This window comes from Apodemus sylvaticus, chromosome 6, assembly GCF_947179515.1.
Source record: "Apodemus sylvaticus chromosome 6, mApoSyl1.1, whole genome shotgun sequence".
NCBI lineage: Eukaryota > Metazoa > Chordata > Mammalia > Rodentia > Muridae > Apodemus > Apodemus sylvaticus.
Window position 1 is genome coordinate 9,635,302 of NC_067477.1, and position 23,673 is coordinate 9,658,974.

At 51.1% G+C, this 23,673-nt stretch overlaps 1 protein-coding gene and 1 long non-coding RNA gene across 8 annotated transcripts in view; one reads left to right on the plus strand and one right to left on the minus strand.

Moving 5' to 3' along the window:
• Positions 1-23,673, minus strand: part of Pacs2 (phosphofurin acidic cluster sorting protein 2) — a 58,785-nt gene that overhangs the window by 34,419 nt on the left and 693 nt on the right. Inside the window, exon 2 of one of the 7 annotated variants that reach the window (XM_052184886.1) lies at positions 9,777-9,979. The exons of the other annotated variants lie outside the window; for them this stretch is intronic. The gene's annotated coding sequence lies outside the window, so the exon portion shown is untranslated. The remainder of the gene's footprint in view (positions 1-9,776; positions 9,980-23,673) is intronic. 7 annotated transcript variants of the gene reach the window in all.
• Positions 8,324-10,998, plus strand: LOC127686888 (uncharacterized). The gene is made up of 2 exons (XR_007978261.1): positions 8,324-8,953; positions 9,081-10,998. It is a non-coding gene; the product is annotated as an uncharacterized LOC127686888 (long non-coding RNA).

Here is a 23,673-nt window from a genome sequence, read left to right on the forward strand (position 1 = left end):
ACAACAGAGCCCAGGGTCAGGAGGGCAGCATTGTGCCCACTGGCTCTGAAGAATACAGGTTTGAAAAGACAGAGACTGGAGGCACAGGCGGGCCTATGGTCCATCCTAAAAAGGCATCAGGAACCAACTGGACAGGGAACAAGTTGCTGACGCACAGCATTTAGGAGTAAGGACATTCCTGAGGCGTGTCAGTGAGGAGCCGTGGACTTTAAAGTCGACACCGTTACACGATGCAGTTTCACTGGCAGGTGGTGCACGTCCACATCCGAGAGCAATCTGCCAAGGGTCAGGTGCTACCACCTCCTCTTTTACTGCATCTGCTCAACACCGTGACTACAGAACCAGCTTGGGAGCTGGGGTGACGTCACTCGGATCCCCAGAGTCTATGCAATCCCTGTGGGAGGGACAGCAGGTGGTGTTCCAGAGGCAGAGACAGGGAGGGGATCCCTGGAGCAAAGAAGCTAATTAGAGCAGCCAAATTAGTGAGCTCTGGGTTCAAATGAGACACCCTACCTGATGCGTAAAATGAAGCGTTAAGATGGAAGGCACCCGCCAGGCGGTGGTGGCGCACGCCTGTAATCCCAGCACTCTGGGAGGCAGAGGCAGGCGGATCTCTGAGTTTGAGGCCAGCCTGGTCTACAGAGTGAGTTCCAGGACAGCCAGGGCGACACAGAGAAACCCTGTCTCGAAAAAAACAAATCCAAAAAACCAAGATGGAAGACACCCAAGAGCACCTCTGGCCTCTACATGCATTTGCACAAATGCCAATGCAAACCACCCATGTGTTTTGTAAAACATGTAAAGGAGGGAGGGAGGGAGGGAGGGAGGGAGGGAGGAAGGAAGGAAGGAAGGAAGGAAGGAAGGAAGGAAGGAAGGAAGGAAGGAAAAGAGCCAGCTCAGAGCAGAGCTCAAGGCTGGACCACAGAGTGAGACACTGTCTCCTGTCTCAGGAGAACAACCAGCTTGCTGCCCAACCCTACAGAGCCTTCTTTGGTTTCGCCGCCTTGCAGTGTAAGGCAGGGAAGGCAGAGCAGCACTCTATGAGTCAGCACGTGTGTTCTCTGCATGGAGGATAGAGGGTTGTCTTGGAGACAAAGCTCACCCTAAACCCCGGCCCATTGTCCCAAGGTTGTGCCGGCATTCAAACTCTGCTCCACCCTAACCGTGGGTTGCCTCCCATGCTGGCTGGATGATGGTGTCCCCTCTGTGGGAAGCTAGTTAGCAACAGGAACAGGTCCGCTCTAAGACTCAAGCAGAGATAACTCGTGTTGCTTTTTGGTGGCGGCCCCTTGTCCACTCCCTTACCACTGACTGCAAGGACAGGACGGAGGCAGCCAACTTGAACCCAGAAGCAGACACCAGCACCAAAAAATGAAGAGCCACGTGACCACCAGCCTTCCACCAGACACCCACCAGACCATCAGATGTCAAAGAAGGAAACTATTCGAAGCTCCATTCTGGCTTCCAGTTACAGGCACACTGTGGGCCCTGGACCACCAGGAATGGCCTGGGTAGGCATGCTACCTGTGGCATGAGATACAGTCCACTGCTGCTTGAGCTGGATCCAGATCGTACCTGACCATCTTAGGAAGGCATCTGACTTCCCACTGCTGGGAGGCTGCGGGAATACCAGTTAAGTAAAGGAATGTTGGTTTTCTCCCCAGACCCATGTTGAAATCCTAACTCCCAAGGTGACAGACCTAGAAGGTGGAGAAGGTGAATTCTCTTTGGGGAGACTGTAAGGAATCTGCAGCCTCCACTCTTTCTGGAAGGTGAGGACATGAAGCTGGCTAACGACCCAGCAGATCCTGCCAGACAGTGGATCTGCTGGCGCCCCGATCTTGGATGTATAAGCTCATGAGGGTGAGGACTGGTTTTAAGCTTTTACCTAGAGTAGTCACTGAACACATTAAAGACAGAAACTTTCTTAGCCCACACATACCAACCTGTTTTCAAAGCTGTATATCTATTCCATATATGTTCTGGAACTAGCTTGCTAGGGTTGAAAATATGTAGAATTTTATGAGATCAAACTGCATTTGGAAATGACTGACACTTAATGACCCTGAGTCTCCTACAAGTCTTTTTCCTCTATGTGCATTCCAACTTAGAGCATGCTGGGTAACTGGCCCACCACTGAACTATGCCCTGGTTTTTACTTTATATTGAGGCAAAACCTCACTAAGCTGCCTGGGCAGACCTTGAACTTTCGATCCTCCTGCCTCAGCCTCCTGAGTACCTAGGTTTACAGACATGCCTCACCCAGCTTGGTTGACTGTTTGTGGATCTGAGTTGAAGACCAGCCGTCTGAATTAGCATCTCACTGCACTGTCCGTACTTCCACAGTCGTTCTGATAAGAACTGGAGCGATAGATCGTTGGTGAAGTGCATGTGCTGCACAATCTAAGGACCAGAGTTCAGATCCCAGCACGTGTATAAACAATCTGGGTGTACACAGGGGCATAAACAGCATGTGTGTAAGCAAGCCTGTAACTCTAGCCTCAAACAAGCTGATGCCCTCTTCTGGCTTCCCCAATGCACAGGCAAGTGCACCCACACAGATGTGTACACACAGACACACGTACACACACACATACATACATAATACATCATACATATATACAAGAGAACAGTTTAAACAGCTCTCCTCCTTCTGGCTTCAAGCATACTACTTCTGATGTGTGCATTAACAACTGTGTGCTGATGCAACACTGCCTGGAACTTTCTGCAGAGACAGAAATCTCCCATCTCCGCATTCACAAAGTTGAGTTAGAAAATTTCAACTAACAATTCAGTGTACACTGCCATACTGGATGGTGGGGCCTCCAAACTTTGGTAGGAACTGGATAACAAGCTATACTTATTTCTATGTCCTTACTTTTTTTTTTTCTTAATAGGGGCTGGCAAGATGTTCATGGTTAGGGGCACACACTGCTCCTGCAAAGGACCTGAGTTTGGTTCCTAGCGCCTACACAGGGTGGTTACGAGCATCTGTGACTCAAGCTCCAGGAGACCTGACAACGTCTGGCCTCTGTGGGAACTTGTGCTCACGTGCACATACCCACACATAGTAAGACAAATACGTGTGCTCACATACACATATCCACACAGACAAATATGTGTGCTCACGTGCACATACCCACACAGAGTAAGACAAATACGTGTGCTCACGTGCACATACCCACACAGAGTAAGACAAATACATGTGATTTAAAATAAAATGTTAAAGTTTTATTTATGTATGGGGCACATTCATATGCCTCAAGGCATGTGTGAATGGGTCAGAGGGAAACTTTTACCAGAGGTCACAGGGATTGAACTCAGGTCAGCAGGCTTGGTAGCACACCACTACACCCTTGTAACCTCACTGGCCCTAGTTCTGTGGTCTTAAAGGCATAGTCAAACTTCACCAAATATCTGTTTTCAGTCAGCAGTCTCTCTTTCCATGAATACTATACATCAAGAGACATCCTAATGTATTAAATCGCCCATGTGTGAATACAGTTAACCTGGCTTTCCCTTCTGCTGTCTGGACTGTGCTGAGCCTTACAAGCTTCAGCCTGTCAGCACTGGTCGGTCAGCACCGGGAACCTGCCATGTGACTGGTAACATGTGCCTGCCCTTCCATTTAAAGCTATGCTCTTCCGTCTGAGGCTGTGCATTTCCTGACGTCACAGCTTAGGAACTGGCCTCATCTCATTCCGCCTGATTTCTTCAGGCTTCCAATGTAGGAATTCGTAACAGAGATCAGCTCATGTTTTCCTTGTCTGAGAAATGCCTACTGCCACGCATTCCAGAATATTTACACACACGCATGCCCACATATATATGCACATAAGTACCCGCACCCCAAACATGCACACAAATGGTATCTTGGGGATGGGACTCGTATCCTTAAAACACACTTGGAAGATGAGGTGCACCCATATTTTTAGTTGGATCCGTAACATGAGATCAGGAGTTTCCAACCAGAGACACCATGATGCGCAAAAGGTTTTGAACTTGAACATTTTGGACTTTGGCTTATGGGTACTCAACTGATAATTCATACTTTTTCTGAAAAATTATCAAAAAGTTTTCAGACATGTTGACAATGTTGCATTTGGTGTTTTGGATCTTGTTTTTAGACAGGGTCTTATTTTGATACACTGGTTGGCCTAAATTTTTTTGTAGACTACACTGGCTTTGAACACACAAAGATCTGTGTCCCGAGTCCTGGAATTAAAGGTGTGATCTACCATAACTAGCCAGTATTACCTTTTGTTTTTGTTCATGCTTGTGGTGTATGTGCATACATGCTCATGTGTGTAGTCAGGTAGAAAAGGCAGAGGTCAACTATTTTGAAAATTATTTTCAACTCATATTTTGAGACAGGGTTTCTCACTGTAATTGGAGCTAACCAACTGGTTAGATTGTCTCAGATTCATGCAAGTTATAGTATGTGACAGAATGTTCTGTGTGTGATGTAGATAGGCCACATTTGTCTATCTGTCACCTGTCTGGCATGTGAGCCATTCTGCCTCTTGGCTGCTGTTATTGTCTTGGCTATGACCAAATGTGTACAGCTATCTCCCAGCCTGTTTTATTTACCTATTTATTTATTTATTTATTTATTTATTTATTTATTTATTTATTTATTTATTTGAAATGGAATTACTAGATCAAAGGGCAATTCTAACCTTAATTCTGAGGTATCTGCATACTTTCTTCCAAAGGACCACCCTGCTAGCTTACAATCCTACCAACATTGCAAAAGGGCTTGGCTGTAACATCAATGAGTATCTTCTGTGGGCTGGAGAGCTCAAAGGTTAAGACGTGAGCTGCTCTTCTAGAGTACCTGATTTTACCACTTGAAGATGTTCACAGCTGCCTGGAACTGCGGCTCCAGGGGATGTGGTGCCCTCTTCTGGCCTCCATGAGCACCTGCATGCCCACATGGCATACACTTACCCAGATTTACATGCAAGGGCGTGTAAATGAAAATCTGCAGAAAGAGACCCTCTCGGGAAGACAGTCAGCCAAGCTGTGTTCCACTGACAGGGCTCTGCAGCCACACAGGAAGTGAGGCTTTGCCTACAGCCATTCTCGCTCACCTACAGTGTAGGGATGCATGAGTCCATTCACCACACTTCCTTTCATGAGGTGACTCTGGGCAGAAAGAGAGTATAGTGCGCGCGCGCACACACAGCACTAGCAAACTTCGGACACAAAAGTTGAAAGAGAAGACAACCCCATGCGTCAGGGACAGGACCTCTCAGTGAGCTGTCCATCCAGTAAGGGTCGGGAGATCCCATGTGGGATGCAGGGTGTCGAGCTGGCAGGAAAGGTCAAGGCAGAGGTCAGCAGTCCCTGGGGCTGTGGCCGAGCAGTGACCATGGCCAGCGTCGGCTCGCTGCCGAGGTCCTGCGTGTAGCTGTTCTTGAACCACCCACCTTTCTCATCTACCCTGAACAGATGAGGGCTCAGGGTCTGTTTGTACCCACATGGGGACCAACAAACTAAGCAGGCTGTCCTCTGTGCCCAGACGCCTGCCATGGCTCCTCTGGGAATCTTACAGCTGGCGTCTCCTCGGCTGCTGACCATCTTGGCCCCGTAGGCGCTCATCTCAATGCTGCTTTGTGTGTTTCACTCTAAAACAAAAGGTTCCACAGGCCTGAAGAGTGTGGTGACCACCAGGACCAGCCCAGGCCCCTGTTGCCCTGCCTCTCCATCTTCTGGATGACCCCTGGACCTCCCCTCCCCTCTATCCTGTCTGCCCATAGAGGGCTCTGGCCTGGGGCTCCAAATTGCTGCAGTCAGATCATCTGTTCTCCCTGGGGGTCAAGTGTCCAGTACTAGTGACAGAAAACAATGGACAGAGGCCTGTGGGGGGGACATGCTCAGGAATATGCTGGAAGGAGTGAGCAGGTATGGAAGTTCATCCACAGGGGTGCTGAGAACCTAGTATCAGAGTATATGAAGCATGGTGACCAGAACGCCATTGCTCAGTCCTCTGTAAGGGCTACATATTGGGTAAGCAAGGGACCTGACCAACGGCCCTTGAAAATGAGGCAAGCAGTAGGCAGAACAGCACAGACAGGCTCCAGAGCTACTTTCGGTCTACAAGGCTCAGGGACCAAGCCCCTGGGCTGACCCTCATCCAGCAGGTTCCTAGTGGTACAGTACCAAAACCTTCAGACGTGACATCGCCCCAGGTTAAGTAAGGGAATGCTGCCTCAGGTGACACTCAGGTGAAAGGCCAGTGTGGAAAAGAAAGACTTGTGAAAGAACAAACAAAGTAGAGAAATGAGTGACAAAGCAGGCAGGGCCTTGGCTGCCTCAGGGGCTGGCCAGCTCAGGTGCCATGCGGATGCCACACCTGTTGCCGTGATTCTCTAAGTTCTACCCACAGCCCCAGAAAGCTCCTGAGACAAGGAGCTGGGATCTGTGAGCACAAAGCACTTGCATATCCAGTGCCCAGGAGAAAGACAGCAGGCAGCAAGGTACCTCTAGAGAAGGTGTCGTGCAAAGGGTTCTGTGGCTCTCCACAGCCCTGCCATACTGCAGAGTCTCCCAGGACAGCCTGGGGATGGTGACACGGAATGTCAGTTCTCAGCAGCCCCTGTGACATTCTCCCTCTGTGTTCTGCGACTGGATAATCTTACTTAGCTCTCATCCTCTACAGCCTAAACCCTCACCAGGAGATGCTTCACAGAAGTATTCCCTACGCACTCATGATTCCCCATCCAAACGTGCCCATTCGATACCAGAGAATAGCCTGGCCCAGAGCAGGTGACAACTGGCCACTCTGCACAACCCTGACAGCACTATGGAAAGCACTTTGGCAGCCCGCTAAAAGCACTGATTTCTACCCTTTTCCTTCAGGCGTGTGATGGCACACAGGAGGTTATGAGCTCTGTCTCACAAAGGACTAAATCTGGGGGCCTCAAACCTGCTGACCCTATGTTTGTTGGAGAACAACTGAAGGACCTTTTGTTCCAGGCGCAGCCCCCTCATGCATGCCTGGCCACGTGGGAGCTGGGCCTGTGGTGGCAGCTGGCCATTTGTCCTCATGCCCTGCAGGCAGAGAAATGCCACATGCCAGCACTCTGGAGGCCAGGCAGGGTGGTGCCTACCCCTGTGTGGGTCCAAGTGTCAAGACTGTATATGCAAGTCTGCCAGTTCTCACTGCAGTGAGCCTCTGAGGAGAGGCCTCTTGTTAAAAGGCAGTGTGGCCGTCCTGGGGGAGGAGGTTCTATGGGCTGGGGTGGGGGGGGAGGCTATGGGCTCCCTCACTGCACCCTAAGCCCTACCTCCTTGAGCCAGGAATGTAGCTGTGTGGCCTGGGGCAGCTGCCTCATCAGCTCAGCTCAGTTTTCTCCACAGTGCCTGGACCTTCTCTGGACACGGGTGCCCCTGGTTAATGGGGAGAGAAGTTCAGGAGCGCCTTCTCAATATCCCCCATGGCCGGCACTCAGGGCCAGGGCAGCTTCTGCAGAAGGCAAGGGTCAGCAGGCCGTACCTAGGCCAGATACCCTCCAACCACTGGGTTCCTACGTCCCACCTCACCCATCAGAGGCCAGCCCCATCAAGGCAGGTGGTGCAGAGGGAGGAATGGGTAGTGCCACTCCGTCCTGGGACCAGGGCAAAGAAGACAGCAGGGGTCAGAAGACACCACAATCAATAGGGGAGCCACTTGTGTAATGCCTGCTGGGAATGCAGGCAAGTCCCAAAGGGCACTGCGGGTGAGACCAGAAAGACACACAGAACTCAAAGTGGGGTTGCACTGGCCATGAGGTCCACCACCACCCAAGAGCCAGCAGCCTCACAGCACTGGGATCCTGCCATCAGGAGGCTGTGCCCTCAGATCATCAGGGCCTGGTTCCTTCAGCACAGGGACCGTCCACTCTTCTATTACAGGCCAGAAGCCCGCGGTGTGCGGGTGTGCTGTGCACATGATGACTGACAGAAAGGGAGTGTCTCTCCACTCTGCGCCTATCTCCTGTGTCACACGCGTGCATGCCACTTGTGACAGTCTTGATCGTTAGCTTGACAGGACTGAGATGCCTAAGAGATTATTAGTGCACGGCTCTGGAGTGTCCGTGAGGTATTTCCAGGGTCTACGAAATCATGAGAGTGCTGGTTTAATCAATGAACCACCAACAGATTCAAAGTTGGAAGATCATGGAACTCTGAAAGAAGGGGACATGGCTGGAGGAAAGAGGTCACCCTAGAGTCTATCTTGACGTGGCCTGTCACTCCACCCCATGAGTAGTTTTCTTCTACCACACCCTTCTGCCTTTATGTTCTGCTTCCCCACAGCTTTAAAGCCAGTAGCCATGAACCGAAACATCAGAAACTTGAAAACAAGTCTCCTTAAAAATTTTTCTGTGGAGTATCTGTCACAGTGAGAGTTAACATGGAGACTAGGGTCAAACAGGACAGAGGCAGCCTTATGCAGTTGGCCTTGTGGTGGAGAGAGCTGTCTTCCCTCCAGTCCTCCTGACCAGGCTTCAGGGTTTCGTGGGGAGGCAGGCTCCGGGAGCCTCAGCACTCAGCTGGTGTACGGTCTGGGGCCCATCTCTGGGAGGCACTACAGTGGGAGAGAAGACAAGCCCCAGGAAGGACGAGGATGTGCAGGGCCCTGCTACAGGACGCTGTGTAGGGAGCCCGGCCCTGCGACTGGTCATATCAGAGGAAGACAGGCCAGGCTGTGTGGGCCAGGCCCAAAGCCACATTCACCTCAAGGTCGCCCACAGTCTCCACGAGCCAGCATTCTACATAGTGCCCAGACTGGCGAGGGCCTGAGAGGAGATCCCTTCATGGACAAACGCTGTGGGTGCCAGTATCTGACATGTCCTTCGTGGCAATGTTCATCTGGTACAAGGAACACGGCGGGCCTCTGGCTGGAGCAGCCATCTTGGAGCAGCCACTGTAAAGTCTGCAGCCACAAGAGATGTCTCCAACCAGGAAGGTGAGCCACCAGCCTGGGAACATCTTTCTCCTCCTATCCCTCCCACAAGGGTTCATGGACAGAGGGTGAAGGGTGGACAACAACCGGAATGCAAGCCAGCTGTGGTGGCACACATCTGTAATCCCAGTACGCAGGGCCACCAGGAGTTCAAGGCCAAGCTTCACTATGTAGTCAGTTCCAGGACAGCCTGTCTCAAAAACAATCAAAAAGAATGGGACACCCTGTGCACGGTGGGGATGGATACTGTTTCCTGTGCCTTCAACCTCGTGGCCGCTCCTCTCCAACATCATCTGACTGGCTATGAGACACCCCTAAGAGACCAGTACCTCTAGGTTTGCTATGAGGGCATTGGGCAGAAGGCACCCAGAGTGTGAGAGGCGAGAGGCACCATGTGGAGCAGGGAAGGAAGGGAGAGCGCACAATGTGCTCTGCTTCCTGCCCGTCATGAGGTAAGTAGCTGTGCTCTACACTGCCCTCTCAGCTGCCAAGGACTGGAACCTCTGAGGTGAGCAAAGAAAACCATTCTCCTTCCCAACCCATAAATGGCTGCTCTCGGGCTCCTGTCTCCCACAGGGTCTGCCTCTAAGGCTCAGCTCTCTAAAGAGTCACCCAAGGCTGCCTGGCCCACGTGTGTCCCAGGCGGTTTTAACAACACCTCCACAGTCAGCTGGCACCAACTGGGGCAGAACAGTTCATAACTAGTTTCCACAGGGACTGACCAGCCCTATCAGTCCACTACAGAGCACTGTCCCACACTGTCGCTTCCAATGTGGGGCCATAGGAAGACCTCCAACAAGGCAGTACAGACAGACCCAACACCTACCGGATACAAGGCACTGTGGAGGACACAGTGGAGGTGCCTGGGGTAACAGGTGACCCTCAAGAGGACCAGCAGGGGTTGAGAAGCAAGGATCAAGGAAGGGCCAGGTGTGTGTCTTCCAGCTGTTTACTAGGCATCCGTCATGGTCAACAGAGGTAAGGTACAGCACGAGGGCAGCAGAACAGTGCGCACACTCCGGGCATCCCCTGGAAATAAGGGGAACGGTGGAGCAGGACCCTGAGGTCCTCCTGACCCCACATCAGAAAGACATTTAGGATGGACACTGTTAAGAATCAGATCTGCTTCGGCTAGGACATGGGGGAGGGGTATGTAGCTGGGCGGGGTGAACCGCTGTGCAGTAAGTTCAGAGCAGGATCCTGTACAGCAGGGCTTCACAGCAAATGTCTACGCTTCCCTTCAGGAGGCCCCAGTGCCCAGCTGCCTCCTCACGACCTCCACTCAGGCCACTCAAGCAAATCCTGAATGCGTGGACTGAGCACGCGAGGGCTTCCCACTCGTATGAGGATGTCTGCAGAGCCAAGAGTCTCACAGGCTCAGCTGGCAGAGCCACCTGTGCTCAGGGCTGAGGACTTAGAGAACAAGGACCACATTTCTCAAGCGGAGCTCTCGGGGACGGAGGAAGCAACTGGACATAAACAGCTGGACTCCGAGCTCAGAGGGCGAGAGGTGCAGCCTATCAGACAGATGGCCTGGGCTGGGCTTGCTGCTGGTGAGGCCTCAAGGGGAGTGGCCGAGCAGCCTCCATCAGGAGGGGATGGAGGGGACTGAGCAGCAAAAGGAAAAATGCTCGAACCAGGCCAGGAAGAGCTATGTGCACATGCGGCAGACAGAGCCCCGAAAGGACAAAGAGCAGTGTCAGCACTGACACTTCGATCCGCACGTCTCTCTGAGTACCACATATAGCCAACCAGGGCTCCTGATGGCCCAGCGGCACCTGCAGCACAGACCAGGGCAGCTTCCGTCTTACTCTCCCCTCTGCCCTGGAGAGTGCAGGTGGAGGAAAATGAAGCTCCCACCTGCAAGACTGCGGCTCCAATGCTGCCTCACGCCAGCCCCACATCACTGACAGCAATGATGCCTGTCTCTCATTATCGTTAAAGCCACTGGATGATGCTGAAAGGGAAACTTAATGGGAACTCCTACACTCAATCAGACGTACATTTTTTTTAAAATTCTGATTTTAATAAAATCAACTTTATTGGGACATCTAGCTGTATTATCTTCCCTGCATGGAGGGCAATTCGCCATCCACAGAAAGGTGTCTCACCCGGCCAGGCTAGAGGAGGAATCGTAACTGCCGTCCTAAAAGGAAGCCCCCAAATAGAGCACGTCCCACTTACCACGACAGCCTGGGCTTCTATTTTAAGTGCAGAGCAAGTGTGGCTCTGATGACCCCGGGCAGATCCCTCCCCATATCCTCGAGGAGTATCAGAGCTCAGCACTCCCCAGCTGGTGGTGCAGCTGTTCCTGTTGGCCAGCCAGTCCCCCCGCCTCAGGCCTTTGTGTACTGGTGGTCATGTGGACCGGTAACAGGGCCAAGACACCGCATCCCGTAAGGGCAGCTGGAATGTCTGCATTGAGTGGGGGTGTCTCGGGGTGGGCTGAGCACGTGAGGGCTTCCCACTTGTGTGAGGATGTCTACAGAGCCACCCTCTTACCCTCCTTGGGGGTGGGGGACGTATTTTCCAAGAAGCAAAGCATGGAGTTGTGACAGGGAGGGGAGGATGGCTGCACTGGCTGCCCCTCAAGTCAAAGCCAGATGCTCAGAGAAGAGCAGGGCAGCCTTCCATCCTGCAGTGCCTTGGCCTCAGGGACCCCCCTTCATCGTCTGGTGTGCATGACTCTCCACTGTAGGCAGACCCCCCATGGTCCAGAGCCACTCGTCCTCAGTGCTGGGAGTTCCCCCAAAGCAGCCTTCAAAAGCCCTCCCAGATCCTGGTTGTCTGGAAGTCAGGGACCTGAGAAGAGACCTTTTACAAGCCACAGGCCTGAGCCTGTGATGTGAGGGCCTAGCTTTCCATCTCTGGATATCCCTTTGCCAGTTTAAGTATCTAAATGGTCCCATGACATACCAGAGATGAGTCAAAGTGTATCCAGCAGCTGTCTGGCTAGCCAGTCTCCCAAGTTCTCTGGGTGTGTGCATGGGAGTAATTGAACGGAGACATTAACTCCTCCCTACCTGGCACACAGCCTCAGTTCCCATACAAATGTTAGTCAGAGATCCTGCCCCAACCCCAGACCTCCACTGAGGCATAACTATGCAGAACACTACAGGTGGGAGACGACAGCTCTGGTCTTCACAGTATCACTAGGGAGAGCCTGAAAAACCAGGGCTGGTGGAGGAGTCAGGCGGGGAGCTGACCCACCACACCCATCTGTCCCCACCATCCCAGCGTTCCTTCAGTAAGCACGACTTCTTAGCTCTTCATCAGGCTTCAAAGAACAGCCCCCCCCCCCCCCCCCCCCCCCCCCCCCCCGCCAATGCTGCCCTGCCCTGCCCTGCCCTGCCCTGCCCTGCCCAGCCCAGCCCAGCCCAGCCCAGCCCAGCCCAGCCCAGCCACCATGGTCCCTGCTTCTAATAACAACCATCAGGAGACTATGTGGCCTACAGGCCACAAGTGACCCCAGATCCCGCATCTCCCAACCCTCTGCTGTCCACTAAATCTGCTCCACTATTTCTCCAGACAAAGCAAACATCACCTATACCCACAAACAAGCTGCCGCCATTCCTAGAGTCAATCATTCTTATATTTATAAATTCAAGGCAAGCTTTATTTATTTATTTATTTACTTATTTATTTTGGTTTTTCAAGACAATGTTTCTCTGTGTAGCACTAGCTGTCCTTGAACTCAGAGATTCTCCTGCCTCTGCCTCCTGAGTGCTGGGATTAAAGGCCTGCACCAACCACACACCCTGCCTGCCAAGCAATTTGGGTTCAAGTTCCTGCCAGGCTGGAAGAGAACAGAGTGTACGGTTAGGGTATGGCAACTTCTGTGTTATTCTCTCCTTAGTTTTTCAAAGGGTGACAGTCCAGTCACACTGAAGGCATGTGGCGTTAAAACAGGAAGTTCAGGGGCTGGACCAATGTCTATTTCTTCCAGAGGACCTGGGTTACATCCCCAGCACCCACTTAATGTCTCACAACAGTCTGTAACTCTAATTCCAGGGAATCTGGTGCCCTCTCCTGGCCCATGGGAATACTGCATTCATATGGTGCACAGACATTCAGACAAAACACCCATACACACAAAATAATTAAAGAAGGAAAGAAAAAGCGAGGAAAGAAAGGTGGGTTAGTTCAAGGCAGCGAATGGCTCAGTGGGTAAAGGCGGCTGTTGCCTTACCCACTGCTGTCATCTCGTGACCTGAGATGGATCTCCAGGACCTACAAGGTAGAAAAACTTTTTTTTTTTTTCAGCAAAGTCTCCCTATATAACTCTGGTTAACTTGGGATTCCCTATTAGTCCAGAGTGGCCTCAAACCTACAGAGACCTGCCTGTCTCTACCTCCAAGAGCCCAGATTAAAGGAGTGTGCCACCATAACCCAATGTAAACAAAGCAAAACAAAACAAAAAAACCTTAAGACAAAAGGCCTGAACCCAGCAAAGCTGAAGGAGTGGAAGTCCCACCACGCGGTGGGAAGGCATGGGTCAGCAGCAAGTAAGCATGGGACCCTAGCAGATCCTGGCCACGTCTAGTTGCCAGTGGACAAAGTGCCCATGCAGTCTACCTGGACTCAAGTCAAGCCTAAACCCATGGCAGGCTTTCACAGTCAGAGTGGCCCTGACAGACCAGGCAAGTCATACTCCAGACTTACGGTGAGTGGGGCTGGGGATGACCCCGACACGTAAAGGATGCTCAGTACATGCATACCTGCCCTCAGTACAGGAACCCCCAGGGATGTAGAAGGGCAGGGCCCCACAGACTCCATCTCAAAGGTGTACGGAGCTCCAGCAGGCACTGCCTGAGGCCAGACCCAGTCAAGCCTCTTCTCAGCACAAGAACCTCTGGCCTCCGGGTACTCTCCTACCAGCAAGAACCTTCCCAGGCCCTGGCCAGCACCTCTGTGTCCTGTAAAGGCGGAAGATGCCCACCGCACTGCTTACTTTTGTAGCCAACTCAGCATTTAGGTGTACAGCTGACAAGAGCTACCACAGGAAGCACAGGCTGCATGCGACAGAACGCTGCAGCTTTCACAGAGATGAACGAAGGATCTGAGAGCAGGGTGAGGCCGCCAGAACTCAGATTCTCGGGCTATGACAACATGGTTCCTTCTGCCTCAAGTAAGATATCACAAGCAGGAAGGTGTTGCCGAGAGAGGGCTGCACGGGCATCCAAGCCGCCTGCCGAGGCGCTCCATCCTAAGGGCCCCAAGTTCACTGCAGCCCGTGTGTTCATGCTGGATGGAAATGCAGGACGAACCCGACACCTTGGGGGCAGATCCCATTCAGGCAATGGCATCCTTGGGGCTGGACCACCTCCAGTTCAGGACCTCAGCACTTGAGAGGAGCTAAGTAGTAGAGGAGTGCCTCTATTCTGACAAGGTAGTGAGGCAGCAGGGATGGACTACCAAATCTGTGGGCACCAGCAGGAAGAATGCCAATTTGCTGGTCTCTGGACCTTCCACAGCCTGTCTCTACTTCTTAGAGCTTTAGGAACAATGTTTAGCAGGCCTCGGCACCACAGCAGACTACTCAAGAGACCCAAGGCCTCAACCTCAGCCTCCAGCAGTCCCAAGGGTTCCTGAGACGCCCGCCTCCCTGCACAGGCTCCTGGAGGCACTTGGAACACTGCCCGACTCCAGGACTGCTGCTTAGAGTTCCGTTCCCAGAGGCCACGTGTGGCACCTGCCATCCCTAGAGGCCTGTAAAAGCCCACCTCTGCTCTAGAACACCCACGTCCTCAGCAGACACCTCGACCCTAGATGTATTCACAGGCTATGTTTAAGGCCGACAGTCTCTCAGCACCACTGGGGCGACCAGTTGTTTGTGGAGTGGAGCCGGAAGTTCACACACACTGTTGGTGGAGGTGTCTCCTAAACCAGGTAGTTCCCAAAGAGACTGGCAGCCCTGGAGCTTGGGTCTAGAATGAGCAAGGAAAGCTCTGACCATAGGCCCTAGGCTTTCCTATCCAAGTCTCTTCTCATCTGCACCTGAGGGAGGGCACAGCCCTCAGCCACACAGCCACTTCTATTGTTCTGTCTATGCCATCTGAAGCTAGAGCCCTAAAGATTCTCTGTATGATGGAGCTCTGCCACTTCCATTAGCCTAGCACAGCATCCATGATTCTGTTGTTGGTACGAGGCAGCAGCCCTCTCCCCAGGACCCGGTTTGCACAGCACCTTGGCCCTGTCTGTTTCTCAGGTCACAAGGTATTCAATAATGCCCAGTATGCAAGGCAGCGTAGGCCACAGCTTTTGCACAAAACCATTTGAGGGAAATGAAACTGTCATAGCACCAAGTCCCATAGGGAGTCAGCCTGCGTGGATACAGAATATTCCACGCAACACCCTATGCCAGGACAGAGAAGTGACCACAGGCAACTTTTCCTGCCCATGTCCTAAAAGCAGTGCCTGGGCAGGGTAGGAGATCAGAGCCATGCAGAGCCCAGCGATGTGCCAGCCTTGCTCTGAACCCACGGGACCTAAGGTATAGCCATCCCCATCTCCCCACTGAGCTGTGTCAAAAGATGCTGAACCCACGGCCCAGCCAACCCAATGCCTTCCTCAGTGGCTCTCCTCCAACAGAGCCCCACCTCTCAAACTCCACACATACACTCCTCTGCCTACTTCAAGACCCACTTGAAGCCATCAATAAACTTACATCAGTTCCGGCTCCCAAGCAGCACCTCTTGTAATCCAGATGACGCCCCTTACTCAGAGTGAAGTCTGCATTCTTTAGCACGGCATCTTGGTCAATTACAACGTTCACCAACAGTTAGCTACTTGGACAAGGCCTGGAGTGGACTTAGTAAGACGGACATGGTGCCAATGGAGTGAGCCGACTGTGCAGCACAGAGGGAGGAGAGGGACAGGTCTGCAAGACTGTGTCGGCACAGGACACAACAGGCAATTGCCAAAGGGGACACGCTGGCTGTCCATCGCTCCGTGTCCTTCCTAACATCAAATGTGGTGGGAAAGCTGCCCTGTCCTGTGTCCATCCAGTACTGCAGAGGCCAGGGAAGAAGCAACAACCAAGCAGAGAAGGGCAGAGAACCCTCAGAACTAAGGAAACCACCAGTCCACAAAATCCACAACCTAACAGGAGCCAGCACAAAAGAAACATAGGGCAGGACACGCTGTCACAACAAGGAGATAACCACAGAGCCACCTCAACACACTTCCCTCCAGTGAGTCATAGCTAGATGACAGCGATGCCAGAAGCCACAGTCAGTTTACCAGGCCTCGGCCCTGAGGGAGATGCTGCCCCTGGAGCAAGCACTAGGCCCTAGGGGATGGGGAAGAGACAAGACTGGATAAAGAGCACCTCACAGTTATCAGATCCTCCACAGAGAATCTGAAGCTAGCAAGCACACCTTTAATCCCAGCACTGGGAGGCAGACACAGGCAAATCTCTGAGTTCAAAGCCAGCAAGTTCTAGGAAAGCCAGAGAAACTTTGTCTTGAAAACAACACACACAAAATGAAACAAACAAACAAACAAACAAAGACAGACAACAGCAAGAAAAGAGGTGTTCACAGGCGAGATGAGCTCATTTGGTAGATCGTGTGCCTTGCATGCATAAAACCCTGAGCTTGGTTACTAGCTATACAGAAGCCTGGTGTGCTGGCACATGCCTATGATCTCAGCACCTGGGATGTGACATAGCAGCCTCAGAGGTTAAAGGTCATCCACAGCTATATAGTGAGTTCTATGCCTCTTATAGTGAGATACATGAAGCCCTGTCTCAAAAAAGGAAAGAGGAGGAGGAGATGGAGATGGAGATGGAGAAGGAGGAGGAGGAGGAGGAGGAGGGGGGGAAGGGGGAGGAGGAGGAGGGGGAGAACAACAACAACAACAACAACAACCATAAGACGAATTCCAAAAGCACTTTCATGAATATGGATTAAAATGAGAAGACAGGGGGCTGGAGAGATGGCTCAGTGGTTAAGAGCACTGACTGCTCTTCCAGAGGTCCTGAGTTCAATTCCCAGCAACCACATGGTGGCTCACAACCAACTGTAAAAGAGATCTGACACCATTTTCTGGTGCATCTGAAGACAGCTTACAGTGTATGTAGTCAGATATAATAATAAATAAATCTTTTAAAAAAGAGTAAATTAAAAAAAACGAGAAGACAAGTGAATAAAAAGACTATAAAAATAGATGTTTAGATATTAAGACACTTAAATATGTTGTATAAGTTTAAACTAGGAATAACAAAAACATTACTTTAATCTGAGAGATGTTGTAAATAAAAGCTTGTGAATGTACTAAAGCCTTACTTTAAAGAAAATTTGTACCTACAAATGCCTATAGGAAAAGAAAGGAAAAGCAATCAGCTATGTGTTTAAGAAATTAGTAACAAGGGGATGTAGCTCAGTAGTAGAGTGCTTGCCCAGCACGCAGAGGCCCCGGATTCTGCCCCCTACAGGAAGAGGAAGGCAGAGGTGCTTAGAAACAACCAAGTATGCCGAGGACTACAAGTGGTGAGAAACACAAACCCCATGATCACCTTTAAAGCCGGCAGACCCTGGGGAGAGGGGTCAGGAGGGTACACCACAAGGACAGACAATATTAAGAACTAGAAGGAGCCAGGTGGTGGTGGCGCACGCCTGTAATCCCAGCACTCTGGGAGGCAGAGGCAGGCGGATTTCTGAGTTCGAGGCCAGCCTGGTCTACAAAGTGAGTTCCAGGACAGCCAGAGCTATACTGAGAAACCCTGTCTCCAAAAAACAAAAAACAAAACAAAACAAAAGAACTAGAAGGAGTCAGGTGTGGCAGCGCACATCTCTTTAGATTTATTTATTTATTTTCTGTATGAGTGCCCTATCTGCATGATGCAAGCCAGGGGGGGGGCATCAGACCCCAGTACAGATGGCTGTGAGCCACCATTTCAGGGTGGGAATTGAACTCAGGACCTCTAGAAGATCACACAGTGCTCTTAACAGCTAAGCCATCTCTCTAGTCAGTAGTACACATCTTTTTTTTTTGGTTTTTTGGATTTGGTTTTTCCGAGACAGGGTTTCTCTGTGTCGCCCTGGCTGTCCTGGAACTCACTCGGTAGACCAGGCTGGCCTCAAACTCAGAAACCCGCCTGCCTCTGCCTCCCAGAGTGCTGGGATTACAGGCGTGAGCCACCACGCTAGTAGTACACATCTTTAATCCCATCACTTGGGAGGCAGAGGCAGGCAGATCTCTGTGAGTTCAATGCCAGCCTGGTCTACAGAGTGAGTTCCAGGCCAGGCAAGGAGACTGTGAAATCCTGTCTCAAAAAAAGAACTGAAAGATTGAAAGGAGACATCACTATACATCTCACACATGCAGAAAGCCACCAAGTACTATAAACAACGTCACCTCAACGCATCTGAAAAGTCTACATGAAGAACAAGAATTCTCATAAAAATATAACTTTCCAAAATTGAAAGGGGAAAGGCAACTCTATAAGTCAGAAGTTAAACTTTGTACAGAGAAGACCAGATACAGTGGTGCACACCTGTCATCCCCACACTGGTTAACTTCTGCAGGAGGATCCCAAGTCCCAGGCCTGTCTGGGCTACATCATAAGACTTTGTCTCAAAAACAAAAGCAACGTCTCTCTCTACCAGGAGACCTCAAGTCTACTGACTTTATTGTGAGTTGCCTCAGAGTACTTTACCTTGAGCAGTTAAAGGCCAACACGCAAAAGACATCGCAATATGACTATGCTGGGATGTGACTCCAAGAAAAGTGATGAATTTAATCCTAAAGCTAAATAAACAAATGAATCTTAAATTAAAAAATAAAAGATAATCTTCATAACCTACCACACTACAAGGCAAGGGGATGATTCAGCGGGTCTGGGGACAGAAGCTCAGGAGAGGATTGCCTGCCCAGTGCAAATGCGGCCCAGGTTACAAACAAACACAGAGACGAGAAGGTAAAGAGGGACAAGTATGTGAGTGAATAGACACACGACACACACGTGACACACACACAAATACATATACATATACATACATATATATATACATACACACATACGTATGCATATACATATACACACACATGAATGCACACATGAATACATACATATGGGAGGGAGGGTGAGGTTGTTTTGGTTTAGTCTTTGCTTTTTCCACACAAGGTTTCTCCATGTAGCCCTGGTTGTCCTGGAACTCGCTCTGTAGAGTAGGTTAGCCTCTGCCTCCTAAAAGCTGGGATTAAAGGCAAGCACCACCACCTCACCAATGGAGTATTTAATGCCCATCAAAGGTAATTTGTATTTTTGCCAGGGGCCATGTGCAATGGGAGGACAACTTGTGGAGTAGGTTTTTCCCTTAATAAAGTGTGTATCCCAGGATGGGACCCAGGCCACCATGCTTGGCAACTCTACCTACTGAGCCATCTCACCATGTTTTGAAAAGTCATATTCAGCCATAACAGAATGAGACTCTTAACTTTCCTTCTGTTGTCTCTTCAACAACAACAACAGATCTCTCAACAACCATGCCAATGGGTACTGAGGTTCATTTCTTTAATCCCAGCACTTAGAAGGCTGAGGAAAGAAGAGGAAAAGTGAAAACCAGTCTGAGCTACATAGCCAGGCAGTGGTGGCACGTGCCTTACTCTCTGAGTTTGGGGCTAGCCTGGTCTACAGTCTGAGTTCCAGGACAGCCAGGACTACACAGAGAAACCTTGTCTGGAAAAAAAGAAAAAAGAAAAAAGAAAAAGTCAAAACAGCTGTTCAGGCAGGACACAGACCAACCCGTGTAAGTTGGGTGCCAGTTACACAGCTCAGATAGACCACTCCATTTCTATATATCTGTATCTGATCAGCATGTAGAGAAACCCTTGACACTACCCATCCCCAAGAAGAGTCTAAGAAAAGTTCACCACGCTGTTCAGGACCACAGAGAGAAGGAAACTGGAGCAGCAGACGGCGGCGCTGCCCACAGTGTGGACGTTAAGGAATGACTCTGACACGCACACACATGACCTGTCAGCAGAACCCACACATTCCTCAGGATGCATCACAGACCTCAGTCAAGGCGAGGCACAGGCAGGCCTGAGAAGAAGCCTGGAGCCAGCGGAGCTCAGGAGATGGCATGGGCATCTCAAGGCCCATCTGAAGCCACCGTCACCATTAACCCAGCTGGTGGCAAAGCCAGACACGAAGAACTCCCACACTCTTGAAGTTTCTAAGACAGGACAGGGAAGCAAATAAAACACTGGGCTTCACCAAAATCAAAACCCCTGCTCAGAGCTGGGCACACACAGATATCTGTGGTCCCAGCCTCTCGGAAGCTGAGGAAGGAAAGTAGCCTGACTCCGGGAGGCCAGTGTCAAGTGGAGCCACAGAGGGCCCCGCAAAGAAGAGCAGGAAACGCTGACAATGAGGATCCACGTCCACTGCATGAAGGGTACGTCAGCTTAGTGAGGAAAACAGATCCTTCCCAGAAAAACCCAGGAGACAGCTCCACTTCAGAATGCAACACACAGCTCGTGGGAAAACGCTTGGTACAACCCATCTCCAAAGAGAGTCTAAGAAAAGTTTACCACACTGTTCAGGACCATTGGGGGAGTGGAGCTCTCTTATGAACTGTACACACCATCTCCCCTCCGCTGCTGCTATCAGCCACCCAGGTCCACAATAACCCTGTGACAACAGTAGCCAAATGACAGCCCCAAACTACAAAGGATCCAAAGTCCACATCCAGTGTGGGTTCATTCTTACAAGGGAGCACTATGTAACAACAAAAAGGAAAGTCTCCTGACAAAAAAGCACGGGACGCATCAAAGGCAGCCTCACTCCACCCGCGTGGCCCTCTGGGGAGATGCCTGTGTGAGAATCCATGGATGGCAGCAGTATGGAGAACCAGAGGAGGATGGGAGCTCCTTTCTGGGATCATAGAGATGTCTGTGCCATCCACAAACACACACCTATGACGGTGTGGACTCAGAAACTGCTGTCCAGACACCAAGAGTACCTCCTTTCCTCAAGTAGGCTAGAAGTCAGGCTAGAAGTCAGTAAGAACGGAGGCTTATGAACAATAACCAGGTGCACGGAGCTTGGAAATGCGTTAATAAACGTCAGCAAGGAAAGAATTCAAATGGGAAGTGCAAAGGCCCAAAGTGCTGAAGACCCTGCTGAGTGGACAGTGGCCAGAGCGGGCAAGGTCTCTGGAACGCAGCAGTCTGTAAGGTAGGGGCAAGATGCTGACTGTCCCCAGGAGCATGGTGCACCAAGCTGTTGAGGCAAGATGAACTCACTGACTACCAGGTGTTGGGTTGTCCCTTCCTTCAGCCCCACGATGCCTAACACCCAGCTCTCCTTAGGACAGAGAGCTACCTGGGGGGGAGGGGGGAGCTGAAACTCAAGCAAATAAGGAGGATGGATGCCATCACCCCTACACACCAGGCCAACCTAGCAGATAGATGCAATTAATTGAAAAAGGGCATCTTGACAGTTTAAGGTGAGAAAAGATTACTATTCCCTATAGAAACTTCTGAGACTCAAGTAGGGAGAAAAACTGGCAAAAGACAAAACTGAATTTCACTAACAAGGAAGTACAAATGGTCTAGATTCGTAATCAGAGAAACTCAAACTAAAACCACAACAGTGTTTCACACCCACCAGCTTGGCAGGAACGCAAAACAGTGAGGATTCTCACCCTGATGCTGGGGGCTGGAGCTGGCACAACTGTTTTGGGAAGCAACCGAATAGTAACACCCACACCCCTACATCCTCCTACTTGACAAAACGTGATCAAGGCAGTCCTGCCTGCCTCAGGGACAGCCATCCACACAGGACATACATAAGACACCTTCTCTGTGGTGGCAGATTTGCAATCAGGCGAAACCTGGCAACATCCGTCAGCGAAGTCCGGTGTTCCCATCTGAGGAGAATATGCAGTGAAGGTGCACCGGCTGCCAGGCACAGCTGAGGGAAGACTTGACCAAAGCCAGCAGTGAAGACTAAAAAGATCCAGGGAACACAATCCTGATCCTGTCAGCGGAGAGTGCCAAAGAACAGCACTGCACAGCAAGTGGCCAGAGGGTGTGTGCTGAGGGTGACTGTGAGGGTGTGCCGAGTACTTAGGGTGAGTGCTAAGTGCTGGTGGTGTGTGCTGAGTGCTAAGTGCTGAAAGTGTGTGCTGAGTGCTGAGGGTGAGTGTGAGTGTTGACTGAGTGCTGAGGGTGAGTGTGAGTGTTGACTGAGTGCTGAGGTTGAGTACTGAGTGCAGACTGAGTGCTGAGTGCTGGGTGAATGCTGACGGTGAGTGTTGAGTGCTGAGGGTGAACACTGAGGGGGAATGCGTTTGGCAGCAGAGCAGGAAAGGACACAGGTCAGAGAACAGGCAGCACTGTCCTGAGACTCCATACTTTAACACACAGAACATCTGCTCCACCTGACCAAGGCCCTCACCCCCTCCAGAGAAAGCCTCTTACCTCTGTCCAGCCCAACACTCAGAGCACCCCAACACATGCTGCTCACCCCAGAAGTGTCATCTTTCCCTGTGTGCAAGCCTGTCCTCAACCTGCCTTCTCTGACCCCCACCTTCTCCTGTAGAAAGAGGGTCTTCTAGGTTCTTCAGGAACAGAGACCAGAGAAGGCATGATCACATGCCTATCACCCCTGTACACGGGAGGCGAAGGCAGGACTGAGAGTTCAAGGCCACCCTGGGCTACAAAACAAATTCAAGGCCATTCGTGACTGCAAAGCAAAACCCTATCTCAGAAAAAAAAAATTGTTCACCTTTAAAGGAAAAGTGCAGCACTAGCCACTCTCCCCTTCCTTACAGGCTTCAGTCTGAGGTGGGTGTGCTACCTGTATCTGCAGTTCTAAGTATAAGAGAAGTTCAAGTGTGTGCTGGGGGTGTGGATCCCAAGAACATAGGAGTCCAAGAAGAGCCTCAGTCACATAATGAAACTCAAGAGTTTCTAAAAAGGAAGAAAGGGAGAATAGAAGAGGGAGGGAGGGAGAAGGGGTAAGACGGAGAGAGAAAGGCTGTTGGGGGGGGAGCCCTTGGCTCTCACTCAGGGAACTCAGAGGCTGCTAAAGGAATATAAGGGCCACTGTGAAGTGGGGTCTCAGGGCAATGATGCAGAGAGACAGAATTAGGAGTGTGAGGGTCCAGCACATCCCTCCCTCCCCCCGCCTTGCTTTGGGGGCCTGGGAGATGCTCCCACTGAGGCAAATGGTGGCCCTCGGGTCTCAGTCCTCCAGATGCCCCTCAGATCTAGGAATTGTGTTCAGATCCATCCTTCCTTCCCCAAAGCCACACACAGACCCAGAGGGCCTTGTGCATTCTAAAAGGGTAAAAGCACTATCTAGTGGCCTCAGTACCCCAACACCACACTCAGAGTCCTGCTGAAAGAACGCAGAAAGTTCCCTGCAGTGAAGTACCTCTCCTTCCTAGCATCTCTTTACTCAGATCCCTCTCCTGGACACACTGTCCAGTTCTGTGCCTGAAAGGCTCTTTGGTGATAAGCCCACTTTCCCTGTCTCCCCAGAGGGAAGGCTGGAGCGCCCTCAGCCTGGTGTCTACAGTTCCTCTTTTCCCTCACTAGCTGAAGCTCCCAAGTAGGATCCAAGTCAAGAAATCACAAAAGTTTCAAGCTGGGCAGTAGAATGGGAAGCTGTAGGTCCACAGAGATGGGTGGCCACGGCGTCCGCCCAGTGGGTAAATCTTGTCTAACCCTTTCCATGGGGCGAGGAGAAGGTCGCCTACCCAGGG